This window comes from Myotis brandtii, unplaced genomic scaffold (assembly GCF_000412655.1).
Source record: "Myotis brandtii unplaced genomic scaffold, ASM41265v1 scaffold1929, whole genome shotgun sequence".
Taxonomy (NCBI): domain Eukaryota; kingdom Metazoa; phylum Chordata; class Mammalia; order Chiroptera; family Vespertilionidae; genus Myotis; species Myotis brandtii.
In genome coordinates this window covers 9,242-21,390 of record NW_005357189.1, presented here as the reverse complement: position 1 = coordinate 21,390, position 12,149 = coordinate 9,242, and the positions used below count along the sequence as shown (strand labels likewise).

Here is a 12,149-nt window from a genome sequence, read left to right as displayed (position 1 = left end):
CTTCTTTCTTTCCTTCCAGTTGTAGAACTTCCACTGGGCCAGCTTTCCCATGGTTCTGGATGATAGCTGTTTTGTCTTATAGTTGGTAGTTTCAATGTTGTTGTGGGAGGCAGCACGCACAGGTCTATACCTTATGCTGCCATCTTGGTTCTCTTCGATTTCCTAATTCTTTGAAAGAGCAGCAGAGTGGTCAGCTTGAAGTGGCATAAAAGGACTTCTTTAAGACTGACCTTTTTCCTTGAACTTCACCTTACTTCATTACATGGTACAAGCTTTTGTTGGCTGTGTTCCATAATGTACTTTGGCTTCTGTGCAACTAAGCTGAGGTAAAATCCAAGCACAGTGCTTTAAAAACACATATTGAGTTATTAGATGACACAGTCCCATTATCTAACTGAGGTTTCAAGATAGACAAAACAAAACAAATTAAAAAAAATAAAACTCACATCAATGGGTGAATAAGAGCCGCTTTGCAAGTCATTGGTCAGGCTACATCCAGTTTAGTAGCCATATTGTAGATCCTCCCAGTGCTGTTGGGAAGGAGGGCTGGAAATTGATGGCCTTTAGGACTTGGAAGGTAAAGTTTAGAAGAGAGTATCTGTGAACCCTCTGATATCACATGCAGTCATTTTTCTTCTGTTATAGTCTTCAAATGAGCCAATATTCCAATAAAGTTTTAGAGCTCCTCTGTTAGAGTGGACAGCCCATCCCCTCCTGTGGGGTCTGCTTTATATTTATTCCTTAGGAAGAGCTGTTGGAAGACTTCATTTGAGAGAAAACAACAACAACAGCAAAAGAATCAGAGAATAAATAGAGCCTCTCTTCATCTCAGCTTCACAAAGCATGATTCAATAACAGAGGGATCCCTCTCCTGAGACTCAGCCCACACGTTGCTATTTTTTTTTATTTCTTAAAGTATTACAAAGAGTATTACACATGTCTCCTTTTTCCCACCCCCCTTGACATTCCCCGGCCTCCCCCACCCGCCAGTGTCTTGTGTCCATTGGTTATTCTCATATGCATGCATACAAGTCCTTCGGTTGATCTCCTACCTGCCCCCCAACCCTCCACAGGCTTCCCACAGTAGTTTGACAGTCTGCTCAATGCTGCTCTGCCTCTGTATCCATTTTCGTTCATCAGTCTATAATGGTCCTTATTAACCATAAATGAGTGAGTTCATGTGGTATTTTTCTCAGCTTCCCAGGGGGCGTCTCAGTCTCACAGGGGCCATCTCAGCCTCACAGGGGCCGTCCCAGTCTCACAGGGGCCGTCGCAACCTCACAAGGGCACATACCTCGATTGCAGGCTCGATCCCTGACCCAGCTCTCTCTGTGTATCTCCCCCTTCCTTCCACTCTCTCTAAAAATCAACTGAAAAATATCCTCGGGTGAGGATTAACAACAAAAAATTGCTATGTCCCAATGCTGGAATATAGGCTACTAGCGATGTTTGGGTTTCAGCAATGAAGGACCTTCAAGGAAGGACCAAAGTTGATTTAAAAGTAATCTCTATCCCTGCACTCATATTCTTTTTCCCTCAGCCCCATGACTAAGATATTATTGATAAAAAGCAAACAAAAACCATGACTTTCTCATTCCACTGGCACTATTCTGCCCCGTGTATATGCCATTGGAAGTCACTCTTTAATTAGCACTTCCTTCTTCCAATATCTTAAGACCCAGAGAGGCATGAATGCTAAGGTTAAGGTCGAATTTGTCATAGTTACCTGCATAGTTAATCAGCCTGAGATACTACCACCTGAACTCATGGCAGCCACTGAAGCTGTAGCGAAGGCCAACAACCCTATGGATCCCAGTCCCAAGATTTACTCCTAATGTCTCAACTGATTATGAAATAGCAGTAGGAGGGCTTGCCCAAACCCAGTGCTCCCTTCTGAATTGGTTATGAAGATGAAGACTTGTCTTAGGACATCTGATATACAAGTATAGAAATCATATGGGTTAATAGAAATCCCATATTAGGAGTCCTGGTGACATTTTCCATTTTTATTATTTTATATTTTTTAAAAAAACTTTACTTTCACAGAATACATTTCACATTAAGGATTCTCACAGTGGGAAAAATAACAATTTGTTATTTAAAGTTTTATATTTGTGGATATTATTTTGGGACAAGTAAAATGAACATATTTGAGGAGTTAAGTCTCAGTTTAGAACATGTAATATTTTGATACCTCTACAAGGGTACCTCTTCCTTGCATGGAACTTCTCTATATTCAGAAGTTCTCCAGGCTCTTTTACCCAGACTTTAGAAATTAGTAATGTGAAATATGAGCATTTCCTAACTTTAAAGTTTCCCAAAGACATATAACCATCAGTGACTGGTATCAACTAAACAAAGGGGGAAAGTTTTCAAACATTAAGTGCTGCATAAGCTTCTGCAGTCTTTACTTATGAATAGTTTTTTCCTTTCTCCTTAACTCCTAGGACAAATATAGCAGTTTGATTAGGTATTGATAGTAATAAAGCAGAATTCCCTTTAAGAGTTCGGTAAATTATAATGTGAAAGCTCATATATAATGTTGTTATATTGTGAGTCTTGAGAAGCTGGAGGACAACCTTATTCACTCGCCGGAATGTAGGACTCTGTCTCACAATTTCTTGGATACAATTCCTCTCAAACCTTTTCTTTACAGATTAAATTCTAAAACTAGCCAGGTGATTAGGAGAAGAGATTTATCTCACCAGTGGACTTATCTGTTATTTCCTCCTTATTGTGAGATGAATGGCATGACAAAGCAGCAAAGAGGTGAGGCAAAGAGGTGTACAATCAATTTTCAAGGTAGTAAGTCAAGAAGGTCAGAGCTTCCACAGCATGGCAACAGCTTTGCAGATGTCCACATTGTGATGGTTGAAATAACAAAGCCCAGCAAAGGTGAAAGCCGAGAGTGCCAAGAGGCCTGCCTTGGCAGATTTCTGCAATGCATCCTTTTGAACATAGTAACAACTTGTCCAAGGCCCCAGTGACTATATAGAGAGAGGACCGCAGCCAGGGAGTAGTCCATCGCAGAAGGATTCAAACACGCAGCTGGAAGTAGGCCCAGGAGCAAAACATTGACAACCCTCTCATCAGTCCAGTGGAGAGATGCAGCCTTGGAACCAGGATGGCGGCTGGGTGAGAGAGGAATGTGCTGTATTCCACACCATCCTGGGGTAGGTTAGTCTCACTCATATGTGGAATCTAATGAACAAACTAAACTGATGAACAAAACAGATCCAGAGACATGGAAGCATGGAACAGACTGTGGAATCTCAGAGGGAAGGCGGGGGTGGGTGGGAAGAGATCAACCAAGGAACTTGTATGCATATATGCATAACCATGGACACAGATAATAGTGTGGTGGAGGCCTATGGTAGGCAGGTTAGAAGGGGTCAATGTGGAAAAATAAGGGGACATATTGAAAGGAGTTAAGGCAGAATTAGGTAGACAGGGTAAGGGACGAAAGAAGGAGGAATCATGGAGCTAGGTGAAACCACAAAATGTTTTGCAGAAAAACAAGATGGATAGCAGGAAAAAAAGGGTGTTTTGAAACAAGGATGTTTTTCTTGCAAGTGCAAAATAAAATGTTGCAAAAAGGCCAGGAACCAATCAGAGAGCGACACAGATAGAAAAAGAGCGGGCCTTTAGCAGATATAAGGGGAAGAGCAGAATACTTCGGGGGCAACCATTTGAATCCCCTACCTGAGCAGGGAGTCTGTGTTTGTTTGCAATAAACTCCTGCCTTGTTGAACTCCTCTGGCTGGTCCAACGGCTTCATTCTTTAATTCTGTGAGACACGACCCTGGAAAGAATTCCTGCTCACTGGTTCCAGTATCAATATGTAATACTTTCAGCAATAAAGATTTAATTTTAAAAATGTAATGAAGACCATAGTACATTAATCTTTACATGCATCTCTATTTTGAATAAATTAGAATTGGAATTACTGAGTTTGAATGATGAGAGGCACTTGAAAGGTACTGATGAATTGTTCTCAATATTGTTGTACAAATTATTTCCCATCAATGATATATAAATGTGCATAGTTCTCTACACATTAAAGCAAAGCTTCTTGTTTTTATAAATCTCTGCTCACTTGATAGGCGGTTTTAGAGGTTTTTATTTTTTCTTCTTAATCCTCCCCCGAGGATATTTTTCCCCATTGATTTTCAGTGTGGAAGGGGGCAGGAGAGAAACATTGATGTGACCGAGAAAAATCAATTGGTTGCCTTCCGAACGTGCACCGACTGGGCTGAGGATTGAACCTGCAACCGAAGTACGTGCCCTTGACCGGAATCAAACCCAAGACCCTTTGGTCTGCGGGCTGACACTCTAACCACTGAGAAAACTGGCCAGGGCAGAGAGACTTTTATTTCTAAGTTACATACAGAAAATTGACTTTATGGTATATAGGTCATGGGTTTTGATAAGTATAAAGTCATGTATTCTTCCACTCTAAAACCATACAGAACAGTTTTATCACTGATTTCTCTGAATTTCTCTTTTTATTGTAAATCCAATTTCCAAGCCATGAAAACCACTTATTTGTTCTCCATTCATATGGTTTTGCCATTTCCAGCGGTCATATGAATGGAATCATGCAATATGTAGACTTTTTGGTCTGGCTTCCTTCACTTAGCAAAATGCATTTAGACTCCTATGTGGTTATGTGAATCAACAGTTCATCCGTATTTATCAATGTACTTCATTGTATGGATGTACCACTGGTTTTTATCCATTCGCTAATTGATGGACATGTAAAAACTTCCCACTTTTGGTGATTCTGAATAAAATTTGTTCTATAAACTTTCAGGTACTGGTTTTGTGTGAACATAAATGTTCATTTCTATAGGGCAAATGCTTTGGAGAAGAAACAAGTATACTTTTCCAAAGCTTCTGTATCATTTTGCATTCCCACCACACATATGAGTTCCAGTTGCTCCACATTTTCACCAGTATTTGATATTCATATTGGTATTTTAGACTTTTACTAGCCATTCTACTAGATGTGTAGTAATATCTCATAGTGGTCCTAATTTGCAATTCCCTAATGGCATATAAGTTTAAGCACCTTTTCACATTCTTTTGTGCCATGTGAACATCTTCTTTAGTGAATTATCTATTAAAATCTCTTTTTTATTGGGTTGCTGGCTTTTCTTACTGTTGAGTGTTTAGAAATATTCTTTAAAAATTTTTTTTGATTGATTTCAGAAAGAAAGAGAGATTTGTTGTTAGACACATTTATGCATTCATTGGTGGATTCTTCTATGTGCTCTGGCTAGGAATCAAACCCGCAATCTTGGCATAGCAGGATAATGCTCTAACCAACTGAACTACCCGGTCAGGGTCTAGAGGAAGGGAAAGGGAGAGAGAGATAGAAACACCAGTGATGAGAGAGAAACACTGATCGGCTGCTTCCTGCATGCCCCACATGGGGATCAAGCCTGCAACCTGGGCATTTGCCCTGACCGGAAATCGAACCATGACCTCCTGGTTTATAGGTAGATGCTGAACCACTGAGCCATGATGGCCAGGCTAGAAATATTCTTGATGTTATCAGATATATTATTTGGAAATGATTCTACCAACTGGTGGCTTTTTTTTGGTATCAACAGTGCCTTTTTCAGACCAAAAGTTTTAAATGTGATGAAGTCTACTTGGTCAAATACATGACAATATAAGTTGGGATGAGTATATAGGCAGTTAAAATATACAAAAGCATCAATTGCTATTATGTCCACAGAGAAACTGAAAAAAACACCACCAAGGGAGTGAAAGAATTCAACAGGTCTTTTCAATTATTGAGAAGTAATATACAAATCAATAGCATACAGAAGTTTTAAGCAACACAACTTACAAGCTTTGCCAAATGTACATGGAGACATACATACTTCTGCGTTGAAGAAATACAGAAAACATAACTCGTTTGCAGTTCATTTGGAACAGTTAGTTACAAAATTGATTCTGCTTTAGACCATATAAAATTATTTACAAATTTAAAGAATTGGTATCAGAGAATTCATGCTGTCTTACCTCACTGAAATTAAGTTATATATTAATAAAGAAGATATATAAAACATCTACCTATACTTCATAATTTAAAGTTTTTTTCCTTTGAAAACACATTTCTATAAAAAAATAAAAAACAAGCACATTTCCAAATATGAATCCAAGAAGAAATCATGAGGTTCATCTTAAAATGCTTAAATTTAATAATAAAGAAAATATTACATATAAAAACCTGTGAGACATGGAAAAGCATGCTTTGAGAAAACTTGACAGGTTTAATAAGCTAAGTATCCAAGCTAAGGATAAATAGGGGCAGTAGGGGGGAAAACAAAAGTAGAAGGAAGGAGGTATTAGAGGTAAAGGTATCAATTCATGAAATAGAAAACAAAGATACAATAAAAATCAACAAAACCCCACATTTATTCCTCTTACAAAACTACCAAAATGGACAAACATTTGGCAGATGCATCAAGATAAAAAGAAAGATACATAGAAATAATATTAAAGAAAAGGGGAACAAAAAGAGAATATAAAGATTAAAAAGATTAGGGAACCGGTATGAAGAATTCATGCCTATAGGATTGAAAATTTAGAGGAAAGAGACAAATTCTAAGAAAAAATATAACTTAACATAGCTGACTCAAGAAAAAAAAATAGAAAGCTTGTATAGTCGTGTAAAATATAAAATTAAGTGGTATTCAAATCTTCCTTGAGATCCAACTATATTCTTTATACCAGAAAATAACTATAAATAAAAAGATAAAGTATATAATACAAACACTAATCAAAAGAAAGTTGGGATGGCTATATTAATATAAAAAAGTAGACTTCAGAAGAAGGATAAAGAAGAACATTACATAATAATAAAGAGGGCAATTTGCCTACAAGACCTAACAATTCCTACAATACCTGAAGCAAAAACTGACAGAAATGTAAGACACAGACAATTCCATGGTTATATTTGGAAATTTCAATACTTTACTCTTACGATTTAATGGAACAATCAGGTAGAAAGTTAATAGATCTAAACAACATTAGAATCAACTTGTCATAACTGACATTTGCAAAACACTATACTCAACAGCAAAATTTATATTGCTTGCAATTGTACATGAAATATTCTAGATAACCTTGATATCTTGATATACTCAAGATAAACTATATTCTAATTCATAAAATAAATGAACAGACTGGTTTCTTTCACTTATCAATATGAGTTTAAATTAACTCCTTGTTTCTTCATGGCTTTATAGCACATTTCTTTTTATCCCTGAATGTTTTTATGAGACATGGCTGAGATTTTGCCTCCAATGGTTTCTTTAAGAATTTTAATGGTTTCACGACTTACATTAAGTATTTTATGCATTTTCAGTTTATTCTTATGTATGGTGTAAGTTGGTGGTCTAGTTTCATTTTTTTGCATTTGTCCAATTTTCCCAACACATGTATTGAAGAGACTGTCTTGATGCCATTGTATGCTCTTGCCTCCTTTGTCAAATATTACTTGAACATAATGGCTTGTGTTGATTTCTGGGTTCTCTGTTCTGTTCCACTGATCTATATACCTGTTCTTGTGCCAGGATGAGGCTGTTTTGATTACCGGGTTAGTAGTATAATTAGTGCCCTTTTATTTCATCTTGGGGAACTCCTTTAAGCATAAGAAATAAGGCAGGTCTAGTGGTGATGAATTCACTGAGCTTTCGTTTATAAGGAAATGTCTTTATTACTCCTTGATTTCTAAAGGACATCTTTGGCCAGGTAAAGTATTCTTGGTTGACAGATTTTCCTTTCAGCGATTTGTGTATACCATTCTACTGTCTCCTGGGCTGCAAGATTTTTGCTAAGAAATTGAATGATAGCCAAAACCGGTTTGGCTCAGTGGATAGAGCGTCAGCCTGTGGACTGAAAGGTCCCAGGTTCGATTCCGGTCAAGGGCATGTACCTGGGTTGCGGGCACATCCCCAGTGGGGGGTGTGCAGGAGGCAGCTGATCGATGTTTCTAACTCTCTCTCTCCCTTCCTCTCTGTAAAAAATCAATAAAATATATTTTTTTAAAAAAAGAAATTGAATGATAGCCTTATGGGCATTCTCCAGTATGTGAGTTTATTTTTCTCTTCTTGCTTCATTTAAAATTCTCTCTTTGTCTTTTATTTTAGACAAATTTTAAAAGATGTATCTTAGGAAAGATTGATTTGTGATGAAATTGTAGGGGAAGTAACTATGTAGGCTTTTGTTACCTCTTTGCATTCTTTTACTTTGTTCTCCCATCTGACTGGATAATTTCAAATGATCTGTCTTCTATTTCACAGATTCTTTCTTCTGCTTGAACCAGTCTTCTGTTGATGGTCTCTACTGATTTTTATTTTCATTTTATTAATTGTATTCTGCAGCTCCAGAATTTGTTTTGTTTTTCTTAATGATTTCTATTAAAGTTATTGTGTTATTGTATTGTTTGCCTGATTTCATCAACTTAACTTTGTATGTTTTCTTGTACTTTAATGACCTCCCTTAAAACAACTATTCTGAATTCTGTATCGAGCAAATCACAGATCTCCATTTATTTGGAGCTGGTTTCTGGACAATTGTTTTCCTTTGTTGGAGTCATGTTTCTTTGATTTTTCTTGTTTTTTGAATCCTTGCATTACCGTCTTCACATCTAAAGAAGCATCACCTACTTCAGTTTTTACTGACTGGCTTTGGGAGACAAATGCCTTCCATTTGCCCTGTTAGGGATTTTGAGGCTTTCTCTGACCTTTTCTATGGGTACACCTGTCCCACAATTCCTGTTTCCTGTTGGCGGTAGGGGGGACTCGAGATTTTAATACTTCTCTAAATTCTGCAAAGCCAGGCTGGGTACTGACAACCTCCCATTTGCCTTCTGTAGGTCAATGTAGAAAACTCAAAGTTTGTGTGCTTTTTCCTAATCCCACTGTCAGGCCTTCTTACTGCGTATGCCCACTAACCTTCTACAAAGGCTCACAGACACCACCTGCAAAGGTGCACACAGGAAAATGTCTCTGGGTTTGAGGTATGTGTTGGGGTACCTGTGGACCAATGTGGGGGTGTCCATTGATGAGTCATCCCCAGCAGTTTGTGGGCAGACTTACTGATGAGTTCATGAAGCAGTTAGTAGGATCTACATCTCTTTGATACTGTTCCATGCTTTTCCAGCCCTAGCTGCTATTGCAGTTATTTGCTGGCCAATGAGTCATATCCTTTACTCAGTATTCTGCATGGGGTAAGAAGGAAATGCTCCTCTTCGGCAGCATACGGCACATCTGGGAAGCCAGGCATCCACTCATGCTCTTTCATTTTCTCCTGTGGAAGAAATCACAGGTTAAGACGGTCTCTCTTAACTCACCTGTGCCACCTTGGGGAAGGGGTGATATGAGTAGAGTTAAACTGTTTCTCTTACCTTCTTCAGTGAGTTCAATCTCAAGAGTTTTTGCTCTAGCAGTGTGCTGGAATTTTTCTGCTAGACTCCTGGACTTCCACACTGGCCCTCTTATCCATGTGTAATTATCAAAATTGGTGTTCTTTTGGAAGGGTGGGAGTAGCAAGATTGTAGAAAACTCCTATACAAACATTTTGATGACATCATTCTCTCGAGAGAAACTGTTCCTGAGCCTTGATAGAAGAGATCTTTTCACATACTGTTAACAACAAACACAAAAGTGAAACTTCAGGGAGTCAATCCTTATATTCATTTCTCACAACTAAAGAATAAAATCAGAATTCCTAATGGAAAGCTCCTCTAATACATAATGTCAAACCTAGGATTCTCAGAAATCTACCAGAAGCAGCAAATGTTCAGAAATAGACAACATGGACAATGAACAGCTTGCCTCCCAGGTGTCAGAACAAGATCCCTTTCTAATTCCTGTTTTATTTTTCATCTACTTGCTTGTAATCATTCTTCTAATTTTCTATAGACCCATGGTAGTCATTCACTCATAATTGTGACTTTTCTTCTTTCTTCGTCTTTATAACTGCCATTAAATTGTACCAAATAGGAGCCACTACCCTCAGTTTTACCTATCACTGGACATGATACCCATGATTTAAAAAAACAAAAACAAAAAGCAAACAATCAAACAAAAAAACCTATGGGCAATTTCATTGTCATCAAATGAGACCATAGGTAATTACAACCAATAGTATTTACACTTGCTACATGGCAAATGTCCTTAAACAAATAACCTGTGACTTTGCATGTGTCCCACAGAAAAACAACAACACAATTAGTACTAGTGATCACCTCCTGGAAACTGAGTTTGAATCCAACAATCTTTGTAGGACAATGTTCCAAATACTTGCCACCTGGAATCATTAATGGAATTCGTTGTTTTATTTTGTTGTTGTTGTTTAAATAATAAAATAGATAGATAGATATAAATATAGACATAGATATAGATAACCCAGCTAATATGGGGCCTTCTTTCAGACCTCATGTCATGAATAATTTCTTTTTCCTGGATCTTCATGTGCTTCTAACAGACATTACGATTTCTTTGCAGCTAGGTCATTTGGTCCTCTTTGTTCCAGATTAACACTTTATCCACCTTACAAACAGTATTCTGAGACTTCTCTGTACACAGAGACCGAAATTCTACAAATGGGCAAGGCTGAAATTCTGACTCAGATGTGAGCTCCAAAATGAGGCCACCTGTGATTATTCAGGCACAACACCTGGAGAAATTACTCATTGTTTATGTGAATAATCAGAGTAGTTTTCCCACTGATGGGAATCATACAAATAGAACAAACTGTTTGAAACGTATTACTAATTTTGGTAGAAATTATTAACATCATCTCTGCCCTAAATAGAGATTAGTCTCACTTTGACATGAGTAGTGAGTTTCATTACTCCAGATTTCTTGGTTAGTCATGCGTCATTGCTAAAACTTCATTCTGTATTTGGATCAATGAGAAAAAGTACTACAACCTACACAATGCTTGAAGAAAAACAATCTACCTGGATCTCTAAGTCTTTGATCGTCACAGCTGATGGGAATTGTTCTCTTGACCTGAGTCAGGCAATTGGGGTTCTGGGTTCCAAATCACAAGAGGGATTTAGGGTGAGTAAGCAATTGGAAAGGTAGTTTGAGCAGGGGCAGGGGATTCAGAGCAGGTAGAGGGTGAGTAGAGAAAAGTAGTGTAACCTGAATCTGAGCAAAGCTCTCGACAGGCTGCAGAGAGGTCTGAACAAAGACCTAAGAGAAAACATGAGCAAGAACTGGAGGGAGGGCTAGAGCAGAGAAATATTACAAGTGGAGTTTCAAGTGGGTGCAAATCAGGATGAGGCTAATGGTGGTTGAGAGCATAGATGGGGATAGGGAATCAGAGCCAAGAAGTAGTGCCAGCCAGTGCTGGAGAGAGAGTGCAACCTGGGATCTCAGCAGGAACTTGGTGAAGATACAGCCTGAGGAATAGCAATGGAATGGTGGATGGATGGGGTTACAGCATCGAGAAAGATCCAGTTAGAGAGGTAGTGAGAAGCGGGTTCCTGGTGGGCAAGGGGCCGCAGAGGGAAGTAACCTGAGGAGAGGTAAACTGGATTCTAGAACCATTTAGGAGAAAGAACACGAGTGAGGAGCAGAGAAGTAGCCTGAGGAGGGGTTGGGGCAGTGCTTGGGTCTGAGAGGGAGAATGATGGGGCATGAAGGGAGATGAGCACAAAAGGCAAAATGATTGTGATCCAGGTGAGATGGAGGCTGGGGGGAGGGGAAATAATAGAAGGAGAAGTGTTGGGAGCCATTGGAAATTGCATATACGTCTCCAGCTTACAACACAATAGGTTTCTGGTCCCCCCAAGCCAGCTCCCGGAAACCACTTAAGCCTTGTGGTTTAGCCTGGAGTTAAAAGATAACCTACCCTCACCCTAAGTACACAGCTGCTAAATCTCCGCTGACAAGCACACATCTCCGCTGATAAGCACACAGCCATCTGGAGCCTGCTAAATCTCTAGTGATAGGTTACTGCCCATGGACCCCTTTACCCACCCCCTTCCTCTAGAACAATATAAATTCTACACGCTGTAAAAATAAAGTTGAGGCTTGATCAGAACACTGTCTTGCCTCCATTCTTTCGTGTCCCTTGTTTGTCTCATTCTCCTAGGGTGTCTCTTCGTTCCCCCGTTG

General features: G+C 38.8%; 2 long non-coding RNA genes across 2 annotated transcripts; both read right to left on the bottom strand.

The window, feature by feature from the left end:
• Window positions 1-2,026: 2,026 nt before the first annotated feature.
• Window positions 2,027-4,150, bottom strand: LOC106725860. Its single transcript, XR_001361859.1, has 2 exons — window positions 3,703-4,150; window positions 2,027-3,201 (listed from the first exon to the last, which is right to left on the bottom strand). It is a non-coding gene; the product is annotated as an uncharacterized LOC106725860 (long non-coding RNA).
• Window positions 4,151-8,253: 4,103 nt separating this feature from the next.
• On the bottom strand, window positions 8,254-10,332 carry LOC102248218. The gene is made up of 3 exons (XR_313518.2): window positions 10,268-10,332; window positions 9,425-9,662; window positions 8,254-9,327 (listed from the first exon to the last, which is right to left on the bottom strand). It is a non-coding gene; the product is annotated as an uncharacterized LOC102248218 (long non-coding RNA).
• Between the last annotated feature and the right edge of the window lie 1,817 nt (window positions 10,333-12,149).